The sequence below is a fragment of the Bubalus kerabau genome, chromosome 3, assembly GCF_029407905.1.
Source record: "Bubalus kerabau isolate K-KA32 ecotype Philippines breed swamp buffalo chromosome 3, PCC_UOA_SB_1v2, whole genome shotgun sequence".
In the NCBI taxonomy this organism is placed as follows: Eukaryota; Metazoa; Chordata; class Mammalia; order Artiodactyla; family Bovidae; genus Bubalus; species Bubalus kerabau.
This window is the reverse complement of record NC_073626.1, coordinates 163,801,402-163,807,401: the sequence shown is the minus strand read 5'-3', so window position 1 is coordinate 163,807,401 and position 6,000 is coordinate 163,801,402.

Below are 6,000 nucleotides of genomic sequence, written 5' to 3'. Positions count from 1 at the left end.
GAGATCAGTCCTGGGATTTCTTTGGAAGGAATGATGTTAAAGCTGAAACTCCAGTACTTTGGCCACCTCATGCGAAGAGTTGACTCATTGGAAAAGACTCTGATGCTGGGAGGGATTGGGGGCAGGAGGAGAAGGGAACGACAGAGGATGAGATGGCTGGATGGCATCACTGACTCGATGGACGTGAGTCTGAGTGAACTTCGGGAGTTGGTGATGGACAGGGAGGCCTGGTGTGCTGCGATTCATGGGGTCACAAACAGTCGGACATGACTGAGCGACTGAACTGAACTGAACAGGTTTTGGATTATTGTGTTCTCGTTTTCATTCGTTTCTATGCATATTTTGATTTCTTTTTTGATTTCTTCTGTGATTTGTTGGTTATTCAACAGCATGTTGTTCAGCCTCCATATGTTGGAATTCGTAATAGTTTTTCTCCTGTAATTGAGACCTATTCTTACTGCATTGTGGTCAGAAAAGATACTTGAAATGATTTCAATTTTTTTGCATTTACCAAGGCTCTATTTATGGCCCAGGATGTGATCTATCCTGCAGAAGGTTCCATATGCGCTTGATAAAAAGGTGAAATTCATTGTTTTGGAGTGAAATGTCCTATAGATATCAATTAGGTCTAACTGTTCTATTGTATCATTTAAAGTTTGTGTTTCTTTGTTAATTTTCTGTTTAGTTGATTTATCCATAGGTGTTAGTGGGGTATTAAAGTCTCCCACTATTATTGTGTTATTGTTAATTTCCCCTTTCATACTTGTTAGCATTTGTCTTACATATTGTGGTGCTCCTATGTTGGGTGCATATATATTTATGATTGTTATATCTTCTTCTTGGACTGATCCTTTGATCATTATGTAGTGTCTTTCTTTGTGTTTTTTCACAGCCTTTGTTTTAAAGTCTATTTTATCTGATATGAGTATTGCTACTCCTGCTTTCTTTTGGTCTCTCTTTATGTGGAATATCTTTTTCCAGCCCTTCACTATCAGTCTGTATGTGTCCCTTGTTTCAAGGTGGGGCTCTTGCAGACAACATATATAGGGGGTCTTGTTTTTTTATCCATTCAGCCAGTCTTTGTCTTTTGGTTAGGGCCTTCAACCCATTTACATTTAAGGTAATTATTGATAAGTATGATCCTGTTGCCATTTACTTTATTGTTTTGGGTTCAAGTTTATACACCCTTTTTGTGTTTCCTGTCTAGAGAAGATCCTTTAGCATTTGTTGGAGAGCTGGTTTGGTGGTGCTGAATTCTCTCAGCTTTTGCTTGTTTGTAAAGCTTTTGATTTCTCCTTCATATTTGAATGAGATCCTTACTGGGTACAGTAATCTGGACTGTAGGTTATTTTCTTTCATCATTTTAAGTATGTCCTGCCATTCCCCTCTGGCCTGAAGAGTTTCTATTATCCTTATGGGAATCCCCTTGTGTGTTATTTGTTGTTTTTCCCTTGCTGCTTTTAATATTTGTTCTTTGTGTTTGATCTTTGTTAATTTGATTAATATGTGCCTTGGGGTGTTTTGCCTTGGGTTTATCCTGTTTGGGACTCTCTGGGTTTCTTGGACTTGGGTGATTATTTCCTTCCCCATTTTAGGGACGTTTTCAACTATTATCTCCTCAAGTATTTTCTCATGGTCTTTCTATTTGTCTTCTTCTTTTGGGACTTCTATGATTTGAATGCTGGGACATTTAACATTGTCCCAGAGGTCTTTGAGATTGTCCTCATTTCTTTTAATTCATTTTTCTTTTTTTCTCTCTGATTCATTTATTTCACCATTCTATCTTCTACCTCACTAATCCTATCTTCTGCCTCCATTATTCTACTGTTGGTTCTCTCCAGAGTGTTTTTTTATCTCATTTATTGCATTATTCATTATATATTGACTCTTTTTTATTTCTTCTAGGTCCTTGTTAAACCTTTCTTGCATCTTCTCAATCCTTGTCTCCAGGCTATTTATCTGTGATGCCATTTTGTTTTCAAGATTTTGGGTCATTTTCACTATCATTATTCGGAATTCTTTATCAGGTGGATTCCTTATCTCTTCCTCTTTTGTTTGGTTTGGTGGGCATTTATCCTGTTCCTTTACCTGCTGGGTATTTCTCTGCCTTTTCATCTTGTTTATATTGCTGTGTTTGGGGTGGCCTTTCTGTATTCTGGCAGTTTGTGGAGTTCTCTTTATTGTGGAGTTTCCTTGTTGTGGGTGGGGTTGGACAGGTGGCTTGTCAAGGTTTCCTGGTTAGGGAAGCTTGTGTCGGTGTTCTGGTGGGTGGAGCTGGATTTCTTCTCTCTGGAGTGCAATGAAGTGTCCAGTAATGGGTTATGAGATGTCAGTGGGTTTGGTGTGACTTTGGGCAGTCTGGATATTGAAGCTCAGTGCTGTGTTCCTGTTTTGCTAGAGAATTTGTGTGGTATGTCCTGCTCTGGAACTTGTTGGCCCTTGGGTGGTGCTTGGTTTCAGTGTAGGTATGGAGGCGTTTGATGAGCTCCTATCGACTAATGTTCCCTGGAGTCAGCAGTTCTCTGGTGTTCTCAGGATTTGGACTTAAGCCTCCTGCCTCTGGTTTTCATCTTATTCTTACAGTAGCCTCAAGACTTCTCCACATACAGCACTGATGATAAAACATCTAGATTAAAGATGAAAAGTTTCTCCACAGTGAGGGACACCCAAAGAGGTTCACAGAGTTACATGGAGAAGAGAAGAGGGAGGAGGGAGATAGAGGTGACCAGGAGGAGAAGAGGGGGAAATCAAAAGAGGAGAGGGCAAGCTAGCCAGTAATCACTTCCTTATGTGCTCGCCACAGTCTAGACCACTCAGAGATGTTCACGGAGTTACACAGAGGAGAAGAGGTAGGAAGGAGACAGAGGTGGCCAGGAGGATAAAGGGGGGAATCAAAAGGAGAGAGATAGATCCAGCCACTAATCAGTTCCCTAAGTGTTCTCCACAGTCCAGAACACACAAAGAGATTCACGGAGTTCGGTAGAGAAGAGAAGGGAGAGGGAGGAGATAGAGGTGACCTGGTGGAGAAAAAAGAGAGTCCAAAGGGGGAGAGAGCAGTCAAGCCAGTAATCTAGCTCCCAAGTAAAAATGGGTACTGAAGATTGGATTCTTAAAGGTACAAAATTGATAACAAATACCAAATAGCAAAGATTAAAAATCTAGAGTAGAAGTTGGATTCTCAAAAATACAATATTAAAGAAAAAAACAAAGTCACAAAAATTATAAAATATATATATATGAAGTTTGCTTTAAAAAATATGGTCTTTTTTTTTTTTTTTTGCAAAGTAATAGGTTATACAAATGAAAATTAAAGGAGTAATAGAGGACTTAAAAATTAAAAAAATTTTTTTTAATTTAAAAAATGATAATAGTAAAAATATATCTAGGACTTTCTCTGGTGTTGTTGTGGACAGTGTGGGGTCAGTTCATTTTCAGATAGTTCCTTGAACTGGCTTATACTTCTCAAGATCTATAGGCCCCTTCCTATGTAGTCAGTGCTAACTACAGGGTTTTAATCAATTGCATCTGTCACTTCCAAGGCTGTTCCCTTTGTTTATTTTAGCTTCTTCTGTTTGCTGGTCACTTCAGTGTCTAATTTCCGCCCTGACACAAGGGGGCGGTGGTGGACACTTTTTTAGGCTCACTTGTTCAGTCGTGCTGTGGGGAGGGAGGAACACTGCAAACAAATGACACTGGCATGTGCTCACAGTGTCTCGGCCACACTGGGTTTGCCCCTGCTCATGGCGTGTGTGCTTTCCCTGTCTACACTGCCTAGGCTCTAGGTTTCTTTGACGGGAACTGTCTGAGGCCGGCCCTGGGTTGTATGTACTTCCCAGGTCTAAGCCGCTCAGGTTCAGGTACTCAGGTACTCCACAAAGGTGCAGACTCGGTTGGGCCTGCGTTTTGTGCCCTTCCCAGGTCCAAGCAGCTCAGGTGACCAGGTTCTTGGCGAGTGTGGTCGCTGCAACTTATCGCCTCCCCCGTCCCTGCCACTCGGTTTTCTGGGTGTACAACTGGCGCACCTTCTCAGGTGTGCCGTGTGTCTCTTCTGGGGAGCTGATCTCTGGCTGTGACCCTCCCGGCAGATGTCAACCATCCAGAATCCCAAGAAGTCTTCGTTAGCAACGAAGCCTGCTTGCAGTTTGGTAGATGATGCCTCTCTGGGGCCGCGATTACCCCCTTCCAGCTCTGGCTGCCCTCACCTGCCTGTCTCCGGCGGGGGATGGGCCAGTCCGCAGCTGGCTAGCTCTGCTCAGTCCTTTGTTCTGTGAGCGGGTCTGGCAGTGTCTTAAGTTAGGGCTTTTCCCAGGATAGCTATCCCACAGTCTGGTTTGCTATCTCCAGTTAGTTCCCTTGCCCTCAGGGCATTCAGGCTTGGTCCTTACTCTAAGAAATGCACCCCGTGCCTCCCTGCCCAGCCCCCGCTTGCTAGTGGCGGATGTGGGCATCTGCACTGCTTCTCTGCTGGGAGTTACCATTGGGCACGTTTTCTGTGGGTTTTAATTATTTATTTATTTTTCCTCCCGGTTATGTTGCCCTCTGAGGTTCCAAGGCTTACCACAGACTCGCCAGTGAGAGTGTTTCCTGGTGTTTGGAAACTTCTCTCTTTTTAAAGACCCTTCCCAGGATGGATCCCCATCCCTACCTCTTTTGTCTCTCTTTTTATCTTTTATATTTTTCCTACCTCCTTTCAAAGACAATGGGCTGCTTTTCTGGGTGCTTGATGTCCTCTGCCAGCATTCAGAAGTCGGTTTGTGGCATTTACTCAGCGTTCAAATGTTCTTTTGATGAATTTGTGGGGAGAAAATGGTCTCCCCGTCCTATCCCTCTGCCATCTTAAGACTGCCCTCCTGCTTTTTTCTATCCTAAATCCCCCACAGGGTGTGCCCTTGGAGGCAGTTTTGTGGCTGATGACTCAATGGCCAATGACGTTCATTTTTTACTGAATTGGCAGGCAACAGTGTTTTGTTCACAGTATATATCTGACATTTTAGACATCTTTAGAATATTCAGAGATCTTTTGAAATTACAAAATAAATATTTGGAGTACCAGCATTATACAAATGCTTTAGACGATGATGAAGGAAAAGAGATTTAGGTTTCCAAACTTGCATTCTCATTATACACTAAATCATACATTATGTTTATGATCCTGCTATTTTTCTTACTTGCAGCATTTCACTGCAATTACACATAGTTTTTCAGAAATAAAAATTAAAAAAAAGAGGGGGGGAGGAATGGCTGTTGCTGTACTTCCTGAAAATTGGTTCTTTAACCAGAAAATTACTTCTCTTTTAAACAGCTAAAAAAAAGTTCCAGTTTATGCTAACCCAATACTTTTTAAATTTATTTTTAATTGGAGGATATTCCTATATATACTGGGGCTTCCCTGGTGGCTCAGCCAGTAAAGACTCTGCCTGCAATGTGGGAGATCCTATATATTATTATTCGTTTTTAATCATGAAACACTTTTAATTCCAAAGGCTCTTTTAATAATCACAAATCAACATGGTTATTAAACATTACAATATTTAATAGCTAAAATATTTAGTGATTGTAACTTGCAGCTTTACATTGGCATTTTGAGTAAAAATGAGTGAACACCATTTCCAAGGTATTTTATCAAAGGAGGTCCAAGTAAAAAGCATTTTACATTTCTTCCAGGGCATGGCTTTGATGCCTGAAAAATAAAATAGTTTTGATGTTTGACTTATGTTCCCAGTGCAGCCAAAAACAATGCAAATGATCTGCTCTGCATTCTTCTGAAGAGAGGTGAATTGTCTCTGAAAAATGTTTTGTTCTTGGCCTCTAGAGTCGCTGTGGAACTGGACTGGGTGTTTTCTCCTCTCCACCTTGCTCTCTGCAGCTCCCGGGAGAACAAAGTTCCCTGATGGTTTCTATTGGGTTCCATCTGGGTCCGCCCACCCCCACGTGTGGGTGCCATGCCTGCTCTGGGCTGAAAAGACAACTTTACATCTTAAACATGTGATCTTTGGCACT